Genomic DNA, 20610 nt, shown 5'->3' on the forward strand with positions numbered 1-20610 from the left:
CCTATCATCATTTACTCTGAAACCTTAGTTGTCCCTGAAAGTCCTACTTCTCTTACTCTTTCCGTATCTCTTTATTCAAAGCAGCTTTCATGAGATGATTCCACTTCAGAATAGTAGGCTATAGAGGCAGCGTTGAGTGCTTTCACCATTACCTTGTGCAGTTTCTGTAGCTACTCAGCATTTTCATTAGGAAGTCACTTTATATAGGAGAAAATGGCCATCTCACGGATATACGTAGGCTTTATCATTAGGTTACAAAATACCAGAGCTGGAAGGGCCTGTGAGATAACCTAGTATTCTCACACTCTTTTATACTTTTTTTAAAAAGATTTATTTATTTATTCATGAGAAACACACAGAGAGAGACACACACAAACACACAGAGACATAGGCAGAAGGAGAAGCAGACTCCCAGCAGGGAGCCCGACATGGGACTCGATTTCAGGACCTAGGGATCACGACCTGAGCTAAAAGAAGGCCTTTAACCACTAAGCCACCCAGGTGTCCCATGATCACTCTTTTTTTTTTTTAAAGGGAACTCTCTCTCTCTCTTTTTTTTTTTTTTAAAGATTTTATTTATGATAGACATAGAGGCAGAGACACAGGAGGAGGGAGAAGCAGGCTCCATGCTGGGAGCCTGACGTGGGACTCGATCCTGGGACTCCAGGATCGCGCCCTGGGCCAAAGGCTGGCGATAAACTGCTGAGCCACCCAGGGATCCCCCCCATGATCACTCTTTTGAAGGGAATCCCTAAGTTACTTGGTACTTCCTTGTAATGAGTTGTGTAATGTCTGTCTCAGCTGTAGACCACTGGCACCAGAGGGGCAGTGTCAAGACCTATCACAGAGTCTGGCATGTAGGTGTTCTACAAGTGTTTGGATGAATGAATGCCTTGCCTCTTCTCTCCCTTTTGCTTTTTACACATATAGAAATTGAGGAACTGCTTTAACTGTTTTTGTCTGAGGCTTTTTTTTTTTTTTTTGACTGTGCAACAAACTGCCCTCCAAATTTAGAGGCTTAAATCTTATTTGTGCCTGATTTTGCAGTGTTGGGCAGAGTTCAGGGGGGAAGACTTGTGTCTATGACTGGAGCTAGAAGGTCCTTTTACAAAATGGCTAAATCACACAGCTGGCAGACCAGTACTGGCTGTGGACTGGGAGATCACCTCGAGTCTCTTCCACACGGGCCTGTGCCTGCTTGGGTTTCCTCTCAACATGGCAGTTGGGTTCCAAGAAGGGAGAAGTAGAAGCTGGCAGTTCTTTTAAAATGTAAGATTGAAACTGGCAGAGTCACTTTTACGTGTCTGTTGGTCAAAAACAGGTTATATGCTTAGCCCAGCTTGAAGGTGGGGGGGATATAACAAAGAATTTACAACCATTTTTAATCTACTCCTGAGGCCATAAAATGACAGAACCTTGTCTAAAACCCTGATCTTAGGGTGGCTGGGTGTCTCAGTCTGCCTTTGGCTCGGGTCATGATCTCTGGGTCCTGGGATCGAGCCCCACATTGGGCTCCCTGTTCATCAGGGAGTCTACTTCTCTCTTTCTCCTCTGCTCCTCCCCACTGCTCATTCTCTCTCTCTCTCATAAATAAAAAAAAAATCCTTAAAAATAAACAAAACCCTGGTCTCTTAATTCTTGGTGCCTGGCAGTAGTTTTTGTTATTTTGTGTCTATTTTGTTATTTTGTGTCATTATCCAAACCCCTATGAGAGACATTTTGTTACCCTCATAATACCGGTATGGAGATTGAGGCAGAATGAGGTGAAAACACTAACCGAGGTTTGCCAGACTGTTAGTGGTGGAATCAGGATCTGAACCCATGTGGTCTTTCCCCCAGGTCCTTCATTTGTACATGGCTTCCTTTCATCAGTTTCTCTTACTCTCTCAGCTTTTGATTGCATGTTCCTAGGAGCCTATTCTGTATAATAGGCCTGTTTAACTTGATTGGTATTGTTATCTCTATGCAATACCCAAATAAAGGTTATTGATAAAAATGAAATAGAGGGCAGCCCTGGTGGCTCAGCGGTTTAGCTTGCCTTCGGCCTGGGGTGTGATCCTGGAGACCTGGGATCGAGTTCTGCATCGGGCTCCCTGCGTGGAGCCTGCTTCTCCCTCTGCCTGTGTCTCTGCGCCTCTCTCTCTCTCTGTGTGTGTCTCTCATGAATAAATAAATAAAAGTCTTTTTAAAAAATGAAATTGATGTGAAGGTGATGGCAGTGACCATATCCCTTTAAAGTGACTGAGGAATTCTTGGCATCGTTCTTCCTAAAAGCACATCTGTCAATAAGGCATAGGGTGATCCTCATCCGGGAGAGCCTTCCCTTCTGTCCTTGTCCCTTGTTTATGGCTAGGGAGATAGGGGCACCGTGACTTCTGTCCCACTGCCTGTGTACTCGGGCATCTGAGGGGTTAGCACCACTAGGTGTGAGGTGTCAGAATGAGCTTAAGGCTTCCTTTGTCATAAGAATTTGCATTCTCCCACCCCTGCAGGTGGGGCGCTAGGCTCCTACCACAGCTGGCTACATCACTGTGGGGCTGCAGGGGGCTAAGGTTGGTGAAGAAAGCCAAGGAACCCAGTGATGTTGGTGGCCAGGGCTGCGTGGCAAGGCAGCTGAGGAAGCACAAGCTGAATGTGACTGTGGGGCCATGAGTGAGACCCAGCTGGTCAGGGCAAGTAGGTCAAATGAGGCTGGGACCAGGTGGATGTCAAAATAACAAGAAAAAGGAGAAATACATTATGAGAGGAAGAGGTTATTAAAGACCAGGCAGGTGCTTGGGACTGAGGTGGCCACAGATGTGAAAGCTGGGAGAGAACCTTGGTTCTGGGGATGGCTTTTGTCTAATTGGGAAGTCGTAAAATGAATTCTGAGACCTCTTCATATTAAAGAAGTACTTACAGGAATGTGGCTACCAGATTTGAGGTGCCAGAGCTTTGAGTGAGTGGAGGCACCCATCTAGGATAGGAAATGTGATGGCGGCACTCAGGAAGTGAACTCAAGGGTGCTGCTTCCACAGCTGCCTGAAGCTAATTTGCCCAAAGCAAGTCACGTGAAACACTTCCTCCAAAATGAGACTGGAACTGGAAGATAAAAGCTGCATTTGTGGCAAAATTAAGAAGGCGTTGATGAACAAAGACTTCAAATTTAGGTTTGATCCAAGGAATCAAATTTCAGAAAACCAAGATTATTTAAAATGTAATCTCTCGATTCTGGGAAAGAGGTTCGTATTGGCAAGATCACAGAATCAGACAAGCCAAAAAAAAGAAAAAAAAGACTCTGAAAGCTGATAATAGTTAGGATGTGCATTTTTACATCAGGGAATGTCAGGGTAGAGATGAATTATGTCCAGTAATTTTCTCACCCCCTACTGCACCCAAATTCCTAACATTGGTATCTTTCACTCTTGAGAGAAACAAGGAGAGAATAACCTGGATTGCACAGATAAACTGAAGTTCAAATTACAGAGTAAATATTTACAGGACAACAGAGCTATTTCTAGCAAATGTCCCTTTTTCCCCTTGCTGAACAGAAATAGCCAAAATTAGTTCTTGGGGGGGAAAAGGACCCCTTTTTAAAGGTTTGAATTACCATAAGGAGTAACTGAGGTTGTAAAGTGCCTAAGCTATACAAATCTTTCAAGATAGTTCTTTTTTTTTTTAATTTTTTATTTTATTTTATTTATTTATGATAGTCACACACAGAGAGAGAGAGAGAGAGGCAGAGACACAGGCAGAGGGAGAAGCAGGCTCCATGCACCGGGAGCCTGATGTGGGATTCGATCCCGGGTCTCCAGGATCGCGCCCTGGGCCAAAGGCAGGCGCCAAACCGCTGCGCCACCCAGGGATCCCTCAAGATAGTTCTTAAACTCAGCAAAGAAGTTGAACCAAATCAAGTCTAGGAAAAACAAAAATCCTGAATTAGCAGCTGTTGATTCTACTTGCTATATAAGAAGCTATAGGTTAGGGTTTGTTAACTTTGTAAATAAGCAATAAAAACCTGTTGGGCTGGGGAAATTGTGTGCTAAAAGCTACTTGATGCTTTGGCGGGTGGGATATTTTGAGGCAGATCCCCTTGTCATGATGCGACATATGGGGCCAGAGATGGAAATACATTTTAAGCCAAGGCTATAGTGTTTGATTACCTGAAAGCAGAAAGTTTCACAAAACCTCAGTGGGTGTGCATGCATGTCAGTTAATGATTCCAGCTGGACTTGTAAAAAAAAAAATATTGAAACAGTTGTCAAGGGAAGAATGCCAACATGGAAAGAGCTTGCCTGGCAATTAGAAAAGCAGTGGAGTTCTCTGGTTGGTTGCATGATAAGAGTGGGAGTAATTGCTTGTCCCTGTTTCCTATGGGCTGTGTGGACTTGTCCACAGAATACGTGGCACGCTGGCAATGACTTCTTGCTTTGTCAGGGCCCCTCCTGGCCTCCCACATTGGTGGTTCCTTCCCTCACCTGTGTTCAGAACACTTATTATAATTATCTATAGTCTCCATGGGAGACCCTGAGATCTTTGCAGGCAGGGACAGAGGAAAACCCATCAGTATTGCCAGCCCCTGGTGTCTATGTGACGTGGTAGGGCATTAGTAAACTTTGAAGTTACTTGCTTGGCCCAAACTGCACTTGACATTATAGCATAACAAATGTGTTGGGTTAACCACTTCTAGTTTGGTTGAAGGGCACATTTGGGAATTTAGTTTGGTCATATTACCATAACCTCCTCTCTATTCCCCATTTGTTTACTCATTCAACAAATACTGTATGCCTTCCATGTGCTAGGTGCTGTTCTTAGGTATGGGGATATAGAAATAAAACTGATACGGTCCTTGTTTGAATGGATCCTACATCCTAGAAGGAGGCAGACTAGACACATGACAGATGTATGTCCAGTAGTGACATGTGCTGAAAAGAGAAAATACACAGAGAGTAAAAGTGGAGGATGCTATTAGAGTGATCAGGGAAGACCTGTCTATGGGAATCTTTGGATTGACCCTGAATGAAATGAGGGATAGAGCCATGCAAAGATGGGAGATGATCTTTTCACGCAAGGGAAGAACAAAATTAAGGTTAAGCCTTTGACTCTTGATTTCAGCACTGGTCATGATTTCAGGGTTGTGAGATGAAGCCCTCCCTAAGTTGGGCTCTGTGCTCTGCGCACAGAGCCCACTTGAGACTCTCTCTCTCCCTCTTCCACTCATGCATGTGCTCTTTCTTTCTCTGATAATAAATAAAATCTTAAAAGAAGGAATGGTTTAAAGAACTGAGTAGCACAGATATTGGCCATGAATGATCTGAAAAGTGCCCTCCCTGGATGGTTGGCTCAGTGTTGACAGATGCTGATATATAGAATACAGGTGGGTTCTGAATTAGGAAAACTGGGTTCTACTTTCCACTGTCACTTGGACCAATTTCCTTCAACTATTTAGAATCATTGACCTTATTGCTATGAAACTTAGTATCAGTTTATTGATTAATAGCAAACATAGCTCTAAGGAGCTTGGAATGCTGACACTTGTTTTCCTGTTGAGTTATCTGGCAGTCAGATTATAACCAGAAAGTTGTCTGGTGAGCCTGGAACTGGACAAAGGGATGCTTCCATTAGGTGGTACCATTAAGCCATTCTTTGATGTAAGGCTTCTCTTATGCAAATTATTTGTATGACTGATGAGGAAACTGAGGTCTGAATAAGGCTGGCCAGGGGTGGAGGGGGAAGTGTAGAACACAAAGTTGCTGTTGTTGTTGTTGTTGTTTTAACTCAAGGGATAGCTTTTGCACAGTGGCAGTATTGTAGCTAATTAGGTTTATCTGAGGCACGATTATTGCTAATTGAAAACTTTAACTCCAGGGATAATTTTTCCTCTTCCTCACATTCTTCTATTTCTGTATCACAGGATTTGCTTTAAAGTCTGCGTCTTGGGCAGCCCCGGTGGCACAGCGGTTTAGCGCCACCTGCAGCCCAGGGCGTGATCCTGGAGACCCAGGATTGAGTCCCACGTCGGGCTCTCTGCATGGAGCCTGCTTATCCCTCTGCCTGTGTCTCTGCCTCTCTCTCTCTGTCTCTATGAATAAATAAATAAAATCTTAAAAAAAATAATAAAGTCTGCGTCTTGGGGCACCTGGGTTGCTCAGTATGTTAAGTGTCCAACTCTTGATTTCAGCTCAGGTCTTGATCTCAGGGTCCTGAGATTTGAGCCCCAAGTCGGGCTCCTTGCTGAGAATGCAACCTACTTAAGATTCTCTCTCTCTCCCTCTGCCTCTACTCCGTAACTCCCTCAGATCATGTATTCTTTCTAAAAATAAAGTTTTTTTTTTTTAAAGTATGTGTCTTGTAATATTCTGTGCTTCTCTTAGAGGAAGCCTAATTCTTTAGTAAACTTGTCTATAACATTAATACTAAATTGCACTATTAAAATAATTAGAAGGATTTATTTTTTGTTCTGATCTTTTGGGTATATTGTAGTAGTCCGCTCTAGGTGGGTTCCTATTGGCTGAGATAGTTGGGGCTTAACAAGTCTTAAAAATCCAAAGGAGCAGGGACGCCTGGGTGGCTCAGTGAGTGGTTGAGTGTCTGCCTTTGGCTCAGGGCATGGTCCTGGGGTCCTGGGATTGAGTCCCACATCGGGTCCTCACGGGGAGCCTGCTTCTCCGTCTGCCTATGTTTTTGCCTCTCTCTCTGTCTCTCATGAATAAATAAATTCTTAAAAAAAAATCCAAAGGAGCAGTTGTGTTCTGTTTTTGGTGAAATAATGAGAGATGGGCTTACTGTTTAGATGGTTTGCCAGCTGCTCTGTGTTGATGGTTGCATGACTTGGTCAACCCTACTGTCCTTTTTGAAAAACTGCGGTAAGCTATACAGAAGACATAATCTCCCATTTTAACCAATTTTAAGTATGCAGAGCTGTGGCATTACTACATTCACATTGTGTGCATCCCTTATCATTCTCCATCTCCAGCACTTTCTCATCTGCCCCAACTAAAATTTCGTACCCATTAAACACTAACTCCCCATTTCTACCCCAGCCCCCTTCCTGGCAACCACTCTTTGACTCTGTCTCTCTATGAATCTGACTAATCTAGATCCCTCACCTAAGTGTAATCATGACATACTTGTGTTTTTGTGACTGGTTTATCTTCCTAGCTATGTCTTCAACGATCATTAATACTGTAGCATGTGTCAGAATTTTCTTCCTTTGTAAGGCTGATTTTTTTCCCATTTTGTTTATATATTTATCATATTTTTTTCATCCTATTTTGTTTTACATTCAACCATCAGTGGACACCTGGGTTGCCTCTCCCTTTTGGCTGTTATGAATAATGCTGCGACGAACATGGATGTACAATTAATTACCTGAGTCCCTGCTTTTCTGTTTTTTTAGGTATACACCCAGAAGTGGAATTGCTAGACCATCAGGTAATTCTGTGTTTAAATTTTTGAGGAATTGCCTTCACATTTTCCATAGTGGCCTCTGTGCTTTACATCATCCCCCCCCAGCAGTGCACAAAGGTTCCAGTTTCTCCACATCCTTGCCGACACTTGTTCTTTTTGGTGCTGCTTTGTTTTTGACCCAATAGCCATCCTAATGGGTGTGAGGTGGTAGCTCATCCTGGGTTCCATTTGCATTTTCCTAATGATTCCTAAATATTTAGGATCATCTCTTGTGCTTATCAGCCATAGCGGTCTTTGGAGAAATGCCTATTTGAGCCCTTGCCTGTTTCTTTAATTGAGCTGTTTGTTTTTTTTTGTTGTTGTGCCATAGTTCTTCCTGTAGTTGGGGTATCCATCCCCTACCCCTTTTATCCTTTGTGCTGGTCTCTTGTTATGTTTCGTGGTTGGGGCTTTGCAGGCACTTTTGGTATTTCCAGATGGAGCAACAGCATAAAATGAGGCAGGAGGATAAAGCGCTTCCCCACGGAAAACAAACAGACTCCGCCCAAGCCAGGAGGCTCCTTCCTCCACTGTGTCCAGGAAGAAGTGGTTTCCGAATGCATTGTGGGGCCAGCTTGTGCTTCACGGGCACATGACCAGCAGCTTTTCCTATGGAGCTAGAGCTAGACACCCCCTAGCAACATTGGGCATGCACCAGAGTTTTCTATTCACGGCAGTTGAAGAGTTACTTTGCACATGCTGTGATTTCACAGTATTTTTTTAAAAAAGATTTTATTTATTTATTCATGCGAGAGGCAGAGACCTAGGCAGAGGGAGAAGCAGGCTCCCTGCAAGGAACCTCATGTGGGACTTGATCCCCATATCCTGAGATCATGCCCTGAGCCAAAGGCAGATGCTCAACCACTGAGCCACCCAGGCATCCCATGATTTCACAGTATTTAAAGAGGAGTTTTAGGAGAGGGTTTTAGCAAGGGGGTGGGGAGGGCTGTGGAGGGTAGCCAAGAAGTCTGAGGCTGGCCTGTTAGATTAGATAACTGTTACTTTATTTCTTGGTGCTATGAATCTAATCCTGGTTAAACCAATCTAATTTATTTTCATGCTTGATTGGGAGCACTTTTGATTAAGTGTTTGGATGACAGTAAGCCCTCATATAAGAGGGCTAGTGTTGAGGAATGAGCTAGTTCAGAGGCTGCGGTGCCCCAACTGATGATTAATAGAGTAATAATAGTGAGCAGTGGCAAAAATAGGTGAGCTGGACCCCGAGACACGAGGAGTTTTTACTTGTAGTTTAGAAGGGGTAGATTTAAACTCAAACGTGGGATCCTCTTTTCAGGATACCTTGGTACATGTGGGGAGAAAGTAGTCCACCTTCTGCTGTGACTAGTAGGGACTTCCAAGACTGGGTTTTCACTTGCGGCTTCTGAGTTGCTTATGAAAATGCTGTCTGGACACAAGTGTGATTATTGGCAAAGGATGGGTCTGATGCTGAGAAAGCTGCCTTCAGACCCTTCAATTCTCAAAGTGTGAAAGACAGAGCATCTATCTTACCATCTTACATTAAAAATGGCCCCAGCTAGTGATGGTGACATACAGGGGTTGGGGAATATGTCGAATGATGAGGAAAGGCTCTGGTGTTTTGGCACCTTCTGTACTACTCTACTGAGTCAGGTTACCTCCGTTGTCTGTGTGTGAAACTATGCTGTGGTGAAGCTGTTCACTCTGAAATCCTAGCTCTGCCTCTTCCTAGCTGGGTAGTCTGATAGTTGCTTTTCAGGGCTATGTGTTCCCTATTATAAAATGGTGGTGTTAGAATAGTATCACCCACCTTAGACAAATGTTGTGAAGGCCAGGAGATAAGCCTTGGAGCGCTTATCAAAGTGTCTGGTAAATACTATTTGTTATCTTGTGCTGCTGCAGTGATAACCCAACTAACTTGTCATTGTTTTGCTCCGATGGTGCTTACTTGCCACAGTGATGGTGCCAGGGAGAACAGAAGCACTTTATAAACAGAACATTAGGAGCTGTGGTTGGAAGCACTGGAATAATGTAAAAGAAGTTCTTAAGTGTAGATAGATAAGTCATGAAGAAAATATCTAGGGATCCCGAGTCTTACAGCCCCCTGATGATTTTGTTCTCTGGATCTTAATGCCAAAAACTCACTAGGAGGGACACTGTTGTTGTTGTTTTTTTTAAATAATAAATTTATTTTTTATTGGTGTTCAATTTGCCAACATACAGAAAATAACACCCAGTGCTCATCCCGTCCAGTGCCCACCTCAGTGCCCATCACCCAGTCACCCCAACCCCCCGCCCACCTCCCCTTCCACCACCCCTAGTTCCTTTCCCAGAGTTAGGAGTTTTCATGTTCTGTCTCCCTTTCTGATATTTCCTACCCATTTCTTCTCCTTTCCCTTCTATTCCCTTTCACTATTATTTATATTCCCCAAATGAATGAGACACCGTATAATGGAAACTGTTTTTTCTAAATATTGGCAAGTCTTCGAAAAGAAAGGAGGCTCATTTCTTTTTTTTTGGGGGGGGGGGATTCTTGGAGGCAGAATGTTAATGAGCTAACAAATGGCACGCAACACTAATTGCTTTCTGTTACTCTTTTGGTATATTAATTGTTTTTATTTTTGTCTGGGCTGTAGTGTCTTCAGTCCCTGTTGTGCCCAGTAGAACCACACCTATTGCTGATGGAAAGTGGGAGAGGGAAGGGGATCAGCACCCCCACCCCCCACCCCGGCCCAGGAGGAGGATGCACTGCCAAGAAACCGATGGTGTCCATGTATTGTGTGACTCCTTATTTCACGAAGATGAGACTTTATCCGGGATGCATACTTGTGGATTCCCTTACAAGTTTTGATCTGGTAACTGTGGGGAGATAGTGGTGCCCTGGGAGCTTTGCTTGGGCCGGCAAGAGTGCTGGAGGAGCCCCATCTGCTGGAAGAGAGACGCAGGCCTGGGTAAATGGGTCTGAGAGAGCTGGAGTGTGCCCCACAGCCCTGAAGGCCTTGCTGGTGCTGCTTGTGGCTGACATTTTCATTTGAAAGAAGGTTTTTGTTTTTGTTTTTTCTTAAGTGTCTTGGTTGAGGTTTTATCTAATCATCAGACAGGAGGAAGTGGTGGAATCTCCTGCTTGAAAGTTGTTAGGTTTGGTCCTTTGCTGAAGAGTATGTGCCTGAGGGCCACAGGAAGGAGATGGCCAGGGCTGGAGGCCTAAATGAACCTCAGGCTCTAAGTTTCACTTTTCTGGTCGTGAAGTGAAGTTTTGGACGCCCTGAGCTTCCACCTGGGTAGACACCTGCAGTGATGTTGCCCAGTCCCATGGCTCAAACTAGTCCCAGGACACGTGGGTGGCTCAGTGGTTGAGTGTCTGCCTTTGGCCCACATCGGGCTCTGCATGGAGCCTGCTTCTCCCTCTGCCTGTGTCTCTGCCTCTCTCTCTGTCTCTCATGAATAGATAAATAAAATCTTTTAAAAAAGAAAAAAAAAGTCTCTCATCAGCTAAGCTGTGGCCTCCCAAGTCTGTGTCTGATGATGTGAATATCCAGTGTGGAAAGCTGGAGCACAGGTCTTAGGTAAAACCAAACATCTTGCTCCTCCCTTCTGCCCTTGCAAACAGGATTGCACACTATTCTCTCTTCCTGCTTTTCCTTCCATGGGGACAGTGGCTTATCTTAGACCCTACAACATGACACCTCCTTCAGGAGGCCTGTCTCAGCTTCCAGTCAGTGCTTGCCAAGTACCCCATGCAGGCTGGCAGCATGACTCATTTCACTGACTTTCCCCCAGCACTCTATCATATGACGTATTTATGTATTTCTCTGTCTTAGAAGCTTACCTGGTGGTGGGTGGCCCATGGCCAGAAATTTTTTTTTTCTCAGCATACTTCTAGGGTGGCTGACAAGATACATGACAGTTAATAATCAAGAAAAGCAGTTAAAAAAATATACCCAAAACCTAAGAGGTAGAAAAAATACACAAAGGGCAACTACTTATTTATGACCTAGTGATGTAAGCCCTGCTATCCACGTTCAGGTTCCCTGTCCCTGCAGATAGATCCTGGCTATACCTTCCTTCCATCTTGTCCTGAAGGCAAACACTGAGCTTACCTTCAGGAGACCACCCAGTACGACTGGGGTTGGAGAGAGATGTTTTCATCTGTGTCTCATGGGAGTATCTGAGGCTGGCTGGTGGTCTCTCTTAAGAAGAGAGAGCAGAGTGGAAGCTGATTGGAAGTAGGTTCCAGGCCTGGGATGGTAGGAGTAGCTCCAGGAGCTGGAATTAGATGATGTTATTATATTAGAAATGATGAATGTGGAAGACAACAAATACTAAGATTTCGTTGAAATATTTCAAGTGAAGCGATTACTTCTGTTTCATCTTGCAAGTATTTTTCCCTTTATGCATTTCAAAGTCTAAATCTATACTTTCTAACACATGTCACTTTCATACCAGAAAAGTCATGTTCAAATGCATCCCATTAGAAATTACTGTTGTCCATTCATACTGTAACCTAAAGTAAAATCGTAGAACTCGCAAGAATGGTTAACCTAATGTCTCTAACCTTACCAAGATTTTTTTTTTCCAAATTAGAAATGAGTATGTGGTATTTAAGGATGAGGATGTGGAGGATAATTCTATATATAATTTTACACCACATGCAAAATGACATCCTTTTCTACAGAGGTAGGGAAATCCCTGCATTTAAGTGTCAGTATTCATTTGCAAGTGGCAGATATATGTTAATTGCTTTTTTGGGGTGAATGATTCTTAATCTGGTGGGAAGGATAAAGATTTCAATTCATTTCACTAATTTTAAAAATTCCAGTAGTCATAGGTTACTATATGGAGCTTATAAGTCATTCCAGTGAGGTCTGGGTTATTGGGTGGATTTCCTTGAAAATGTGGCATTCCTCAGTGGTAGAATGAAGTCTTCATCACAGCAGTCAGCAGATGATGCTCTGGATGACTCTTGAGTGCCCTGAATTGCTGGTGGTGATATGGGTTGGATGGGAAGATGGGCATGTATTATGCCTTGAAATGATGAGGCTGATGCAATATCTTAGAAACACTTCTTAGCACAGCAGTTGGAATTGGAAAGTTAGTATGATCAGTTACATAGAGTTCTGAGGTTTATGATAAAAAATTTATCTTTTCATTGTTCTTCTGTCAAAGAGCCCAGGTAAAGACTGATGGTCTTTTCCCACCTTTATTTCACCAAGTAAATGGAGGAAAGAATTTAAGTTGTCTTTTTTCCTCCTAGTAATCTCTATGCCCAGCATGGAGCTCAAACCCATGACCCCAAGACCAAGAGTTGCATGCTCTGCTGATTGAGCCAGCCAGGCGCCCCTAAATTGTGTTTTAAAAATACTCTAACAGCAGCTCTTTCTGCCCATGGGGTCTTGTCTCTGTGCTTTATTACCTTTTATGCACTGAAAAAAAAAAACAACTCTAACATTAATTATTAATAGGAAGAGGCCAGCTTAAGAAAAAAAGACATTAGTTTGTAAATTTGTGGATAACATAAACCAGACTATATAGTGGTAAAAATGAAGGGAGTTATATACAGTATTAAGGAGTAGCGATCAAAAGTGTGAAGCACTTTACATGCATTTTTTTATGTCCTTTCCCAGCTTAAAGCTCTTCATTTCAGGGTACCCAAACCCTCAGCCCCTGGTGACCCCTGTAGCTCAATCTCTGGCTGCCTCTCACCCTTATGTTCTAGTTTCCAGCCAACTCAATTACTTTTAGTAACTTGGAGGTGCCTGACTATCCCTTGGTCTCAGAACTTCACATCTGCTCTTCCTACACTACCCATATCTTCAACTGTTGTGTATCTACCTTATGTTTGTTTCTCTCCTAGGATTTAAGTGTGTGTCCTTTCCAAAGTCTTTCCCGATATTCCTACTCTGGTCCAGATGCTGTGCTGTCTCCTCTGCTCTGATGGCATTAGCTATTTCTGTGTTCTAGCCCTTCATATACTGCACAGGCCTGTGGACTTGGTATTTCCTACCGAAGTGGCAGCTATTCACCACTGATAACTAGCACCTGCATAGAACCTAGCTCTCTGCATTCCCTTTAGAGTGAATGACCTTAATTTAAACTTTGCAACAGCTCCATGATAGGATAAGGGCCCTATCTTTAGTGGCGTTTGTTTGGTAGTGAGCCGTTGGAAGCTCAGACAGATTAAGGGTCTTGCCCAAGACCCTACATCCAATAGGTGGCTGGGCCAAGTTTAAACTGGAGTCTGATTCCAGAAGTCCCTGCTGTGTGTGCACAGTGCTTACAGCCTTCTCAGACCATATGGTCATGGCCTTAAGAATGGGCATCTTTGTAGGAACTCGGATTGGTGGGGGTTGATAGGTTGTAGGGAAGGAGGGGGATTGAAGATGATATACAGGTTTCTGAGAGGATTATGCTGATAGGTGAGGTTGGGGTTTTGTGGAAAGTCTTAATTTGTAGGGAATGATGAGTCTGGATTTGAGCATGCTGAATTCGAGATGGCTGTTGGTCTTCAAAGGGGAAATGTGCAGTAGGCTATGTGATAATAGGGCTCAAAAATTGGTCATAATATGGGAATATTTGGCTTTCATGGCTGTTTGCTCCCAGTGCAGAGGAGCTGATGGGCTCTGTTCCAGCCACTCCCAGTAGATGCCTGTACCTCACAGAACACATAAATAAGGAGTAGAATGAAGCAACCAGATAATGTGTGTATTCAAATGCAGTTCAGAGAACTGTAGTCTCTGCCTTCTAGCATTGGATGATAATGTAATATACACCTTGATGCCGGTGGTTCAGAATCAGCATTATAATTGAAATAAGTTATGTTTTTTAAGTTTTGGTTCTTTAGTTTTTAAAAAAGATTTTATTTATTTATTCACGAGAGACACAGAGAGAGGCAGAGACACAGGCAGAGGGAGAAGCAGGCTCCATGCAGGGAGCCCAATGTGGGACTCGATCCCGGGTCTCCAGGATCATGCCCTGGGCCAAAGGCAGTGCCAAACCGCCAAGCCACTGGGGCTGCCAGTCTTTTTTTTTTCTTTTTTAAAGATTTTATCTATCTATCTATCTATCTATCTATCTATCTATCTATTTATTTATCTATTTATCTATCTATCTATCTGTCTATCTGTTTGTTTGTTTATTTATTTATTTATTTATTTATTTATTTATTTATTTATTTATTTATTTATTTATGGTAGATAGAGAGAGAGAGAGGCAGAGACACAGGCAGAGGGAGAAGCAGGCTCCATGCAGGGAGCCCAATGTGGGACTCGATCCCGGGACTCCAGAATCACGCCCTGGGCCAAAGGCAGGCGCCAAACCGCTGAGCCACCCACGAATCCCCCTGCCCAGTCCTTTTTAATTATAGGGGCTACTGAAATTTATTTTTTGGCCAAATAGTGTTACCATTATGAATTGCTAACTAGTATTTCTCAGTTTTAATGCTAACTTTCTATAAATAACAACAAAATTATTACTTGAAAACCTACAGTTAAAGGCTTTATTTAATTTTTGTTTAAAGTGGGTATGGCCTGTTGTGCCCAAGATCGCGAATCCGAGAAACCGCCAAGGAGCCGACACCGATGCAAACACACGAGGGTTTATTTACAAGCTCGAGCCTGGGTCCAAGTATACGGGACGCAGCGGAGCAGGGACTTGGACCCCGAGACTAAGAGGCTTAGCAACTTTATAAGGGCCAGTGGCCAATGGGATACGCAGAAAGTTGCAGTCATGCTGGTCCGCTGAGCCGGAGTTCCGGTTAGGGTGTGCCCTGGTCTTTGACTAGGGCGGGGTAGTGCCCTAAGTAATAAGCAGGTCAGCACAAGGCGGGTGCAGCCCAAAATAGAGTCAGTCCTGCTCTGCTTGTCCAGGGGTAGGGAATTTTGTTAAATTTCCTGGGTCCCACATGGCCAAAATGCTAATCTAGAACAACCTCCTGATTTACAAACTATGCCAGGTCATCAATTTAGCTCTTGGAATCAGCGTAGCTATTTCTTTTTTTTTTTTTTTTTTTTAATTTTTTTTTTTTTTATTTATTTATGATAGTCACAGAGAGAGAGAGAGAGAGGCAGAGACACAGGCAGAGGGAGAAGCAGGCTCCATGCACCGGGAGCCCGATGTGGGATTCGATCCCGAGTCTCCAGGATCGCGCCCTGGGCCAAAGGCAAGCGCCAAACCGCTGCGCCACCGAGGGATCCCTATTTCTTTTTTTTAGAGTAAATATTTCTGTTTTTGAAGGGAGGAGGGCCTGCTTTGTAGCTTCAGATTTTGTTTTTTGGGAGTTTATAGTCCTTGTTTTTCATTTAATGAGGTTTTTTTTTTTTAATATTTTATTTATTCATTGAGAGAAAGAGAGAGACAGAGAGAGAGAGAGGTGCAGAGACACAGGCAGAGGGAGAAGCAGGCTCCATGCAGGGAACCCGACGTGGGACTCCCAGTCTCCAGGATCAAGCCCTGGGCTGAAGGCGGCACTAAACCGCTGAGCCACCGGAGCTGCCCATTTAAGGAGTTCTTTTTTTTTTTTTTAATTTTTATTTATTTATGATAGTCACAGAGAGAGAGAGAGAGAGAGAGAGAGAGAGAGAGAGAGGCAGAGACACAGGCAGAGGGAGAAGCAGGCTCCATGCACCGGGAGCCTGATGTGGGATTCGATCCCGGGTCTCCAGGATCGCGCCCTGGGCCAAAGGCAGGCGCCAAACTGCTGCGCCACCCAGGGATCCCCTAAGGAGTTCTTTAACCCTGTGGCCCTACCCTGGATGGCCTGTCTGGAGGCTGTGGTTGCTAGGATGGTCTCAGGTCTTTGCTGCTTTCAGGAAGTAAAGGGAAGGCCGAAAGCTGAAAATTGGCTTTGCTTTCCTCTGAACCCCAATCCCTCCCTTCTCTGACATGTTGAAAGCTAACCTGGGAACATAGGCAGGGTATAAGGAAGTGTCAGAGCCTGGTTTCCTGCCGAGAAATGTCATTGAATACAAACGTATTTTCTCAAGCATAAGCTAGAGCATTCGCTCATTCAGGAGTAAGCCTGAAAATAGAAAGAGTTGGTTGTGGGAATTTGGATGGTGAAAGCCTTCATACTTGGTGATTCCAATAGCCCAGGATTAGGTCCATCAAATGATTGTAGTAGAAACTTGATGGAATGATTGGAAATGTTTTCGGAGTGCTAGTCTGGCTTCGATTTCATTGGCCCTCAAAGTATCCTTAGTCAAAATGAAGTGATCCCAGCTTACTACAGATGCTTCTCTAATGGTTTCCCTCTTTCCTGGGAGGAAGCTGGTTTGTTAAGAATTACCATTCCTAGCAAGGCAGAGGAAGGAACTGATCAGTTTCTAATCCTGGAATCTGCTTTATGCTCAGCTCTAATTGCTACTACACATTAGAACAAGCATCTAGGCCATCAGAGGAAGTAGGTGTTGTCTGATAGTATGGCTGAAGTAAGTCCCTGTGTGGCACTCATCAGTGACTTCCTGGAAGTCCCCCACCCTGCTTCATATGGCTGGTGGGTGTACAATGTTCAGAAACTTGTGTGTGTTGGAGAAACTGTATTTCTCTATAGAGAGCTAAAACTCTGCTTTCCTCTGTGTGTCAGTGGTACAGATAAACCTGAGAGCAGTCCATAATTAGTGGAATTTAGGGGCACAACAAAATAGGCAGAATTGGGAGGATGAAGAAAGAAATTGGGAACAGCATATTTTGTGGAGGAAGATTTTATTAACCTATCTACTCTTTTGATATCACTGTGTTTCTTTCATCACCCTGTTTACTATGGAGGAGTTTCCTGATATTTATTACCTTGTCTATTTGCATAGTGTTATTTGCATTTCTTAATCTGAATTAATCATGAAAATGCCCTCATTTGGTCCAGCTGACTCAGCTTGGCACCACTACATGCCTGCTGTCACCCCTTTTCTAAAAATTCTATTTCATTTTAATCTCTACATGCACGTTAAGTGGTTTAAAGTGTGTGGCCTCATCCTAACATCTCATGCTGAAGTTTTTCGTGCCCTACAAGTGTGGAAGCACCTTCAGTGGCTTGGAATGTCTGGTATTTTATGTGTTCTGCTGGAATGCCTAACACAATATGAGATCAAAGAAGACTCTTTTGAAAGACTATATGTTGAAGGCATGACTCTGAATAGCGGACAGAATCCCTGACTCAGCTTTCTATAAATTCCCCACGACCTCATTGCTCATTCACAGGGCTTTTGGAAATTCTTGAGCAATTGGGAAGCCTCTGCTCCCCTTGTAGAGTATCCTGGAGCTGGTAATGGAACTTTGCCAGAAAAGGTAAAGGACACACAGTCATGGCATTCCTCCTGTTTGCTAGAGACTATGCATTGGTTCAGTCACTGGTTCAGTGATTGGTAATGAATCACTTTCCTGCTTTGGAGGGAATTCTGCTTTTCTTTAAACTCCAAAAGTTTGTCCAATGTCACTTTTAGCCTTCCAGGAACTGTTCTGATAAATACAAATACAATAAATTCTTTTCTTTCTATTATCACGGAACTAATGGTTCTCTCTCCTTAGTTCATTAACGTTTTCAGATTGATGAAATGGTAATAGTAACTTTATTGCTTGCCTTGTTTCTGTCGTTACTCTTGCTGGCAGGAATCCACGCCATCTTGTCAACATTAGTACGTTTTTTGTGATGCTGTGCTGCCTACCCACATGATAGTGGTTTTTTTTTTTTTAGCTTGATGGAAAATTCAAATGAATAACGGACAACACAGTAAAAGAGACATAGTCTATGATAGGAGAATAATGTCCCTTAATTCATTCACTGAAGTGTTTCTTTGCACTCCGTGCATTATCGTATTCATTTTTAAAGAATAATTACTGTGTTTTGTTGAAAGAATGGGCTCATAAATTCTAAGAAACTAATTATATTTTGTTACTGGTGTTGCTAGAATTCTAATAAGCTTATTCCTATTTCTAGTTCAGCTGTTAGAGAAGGGAACGTATCCTAGAATGGACAAATGTATTTGGTAATTAAAAATTACTGAGAGAGAAATAATGATATTTTGTCATTGGAAGAGTTTTCTAACACGTGGTTATGCTGAGAGCAGCATGGTAGAGCCTGATTTTAAATTGAAGAAGGAAATAAAACTGCATCTTCATTCTTTATGTAGCTCTGTCAGAGGAGGAATTAAGTGAGGGCATATTAACTTGATCATACTTGTAGATTCTTCTGAGACTTAAGAAAAAAATCCATAGTATTTATATGGATGATGGAAGATCTTAAAAAGTTACCAGCAGAACAAAGATGGCTATACCACTACGATTCCAGTGTTAGAGGTGATAATGCTGACTCACATTTGAGTGTTTACTATGTGCCTGGGAGGGTAAGGAACTTGAGACCAAGGTGAAATAACTTGCCTAAGGTCACAGAGTAAGTGGCGGGCCCCAGATAACTAAAGCCATATTTAGTTCCCTTAGGTGAAACTGAAAGAAATCAAGAAAAGGATAAAATATACACAAGCTAAAGCTAGTCAAGCTCCAAATTTCAATGCAAAAAACTGAGTTAAAGTGAGTATATTCAATTAATCAGTCATCTTTGATTATCCAAATATTCTTATTCACTTGAATTTCTGTTAAGGTAACCAACTGTGTCATTAAGAACCTTTTTTTCTTTCCGTTTTTTCTTTTTTAGCTTGGTCTTGTACCTGTGGGTTATATCTGTCTTCTGTTTAAGATTCAAGCCTGGAGGCATCACTGTACACAATGCTTATTAGCACTTGCCTAATTTGTGAATGCAGCATTCTGGGTGGTTGGTGGAAGAGATAATGACTCTGCCATTGTTAGTGATGGGGAAACTGAGTCAAGGAAAAGCAAAAATATTTCTTGCCATAGGAATCCACAGCAGTCAAGTCAGTAGCATTATATCCTGTGAGTCTGTGCTTGGGAATGTAAACAAGGACCTCTTAGATAAAAATATTTCCTTCTGTTAAAGTAAACTTGCTTGATCATTTAAGGGTCCAATTCCAAATAGTACTGCTGCAATCACTGACTTAAATTGCTTAGTTAAGCTAGATTAGCTGATCGAAAATTTAATGAAGCAAATATATTTTTGTCTTTCAGCAAACTTAATTTTCTTCAAGGAGGGATTAAATTTTAAGCACATACATGCCAGCATTTTACTTGTGGATTTCCTTAGTTTTTGCAGAAAAATTTAAAGAGGTAAAGTGAAATAGTTGTCTCTGTGTCCAAGGCTTTTCTTAACACCTATGTTGGCAGCATTTGGGCCCTTTATTTATTTATTTTTTTAAAAGATTTTTAAAATTTATTCATGAGAGACAGAGAGTCACAGACATAGGCAGAGGGAGAAGCAGGCTTCCTGTGGAGGGCCTGATGTGGGACTCGATCCTAGGACCCTCGGATCATGACCTGAGCCAAAAGGCAGATGCTCAACTACTAAGCCACTCAGGTGCCTCTGGGCCCTTTAATTGAAAAAGCAAAGACCTCCCAGGCTACTTGGAAGACCACCTGCATGGGAGTTAGTGGGGAGCGCAGGTCACCTGGGGTTCCATGTTGGGGTTTCCCTTTCTCTGCTTTGGGAGCAGAGACCTTGTTACCATTTTCTCTGCTTCGTCTAGTAAGCTGAAGAGTTAAAATAGGCCTGTGTTAGAAAATAGGCCTGTGTTTTTATATCCCAATATGTGGGGTAAAGTGAGTCAGGGAGAGATGGGGGGGGGAGCACTGCGGGGATAAGGATGACACGGACATTTTGGGAGTCTAGAAGCCTGGAATTTTCATTCTGTAAGAGGTCAGCCCACGGGGACTAGACTGAGTGCTTTTTTTTCTTTATCTTTTGTTTTGTATAGTTCTTTTTCATGACACTAGAAATGAATTTGATGTGTCTCCCTAGTAAATTTTGGAATTCTATCAGTGAAAAAGGCCTCTTTTCCTCTTTCTTTTGAAAGGCCTCTTTCCTCTTTCTTTTGAGAGGCCTCCAGCCTCTCAAATCAACACACGTGCACGGGCTCCCCCTGCCCCCTCATTCTGTTGCACTTAGTTGAAGTGAATGCCTCCGGGGCTTGGATATCCAGACACCCATGACCTAAAGGTGAATAGCTGTATTATCCATTACTGACTCTTAAATGATTATTGTTACCACTTCCCGTATTTAGGAAGGGATACACTGAAATGGCTGAAGAAGGAATCTATTTTTATTATGTCTTAATCAGGACATTAAGTCATAAGCAGATTTTTCTTTTT

The 20610-nt window shown here is 42.9% G+C and overlaps 1 protein-coding gene and 1 pseudogene across 3 annotated transcripts in view; both read left to right on the forward strand.

The window, feature by feature from the left end:
• The window catches only part of MCC (MCC regulator of WNT signaling pathway), a 324907-nt gene that overhangs the window by 49889 nt on the left and 254408 nt on the right, over window positions 1-20610 (forward strand). The window lies entirely within an intron of this gene.
• LOC129510049 (U4 spliceosomal RNA) lies at window positions 5768-5895 on the forward strand (annotated as a pseudogene).

This window comes from Nyctereutes procyonoides, unplaced genomic scaffold (genome assembly GCF_905146905.1).
Source record: "Nyctereutes procyonoides isolate TBG_1078 unplaced genomic scaffold, NYPRO_anot_genome, whole genome shotgun sequence".
Classification (NCBI taxonomy): domain Eukaryota; kingdom Metazoa; phylum Chordata; class Mammalia; order Carnivora; family Canidae; genus Nyctereutes; species Nyctereutes procyonoides.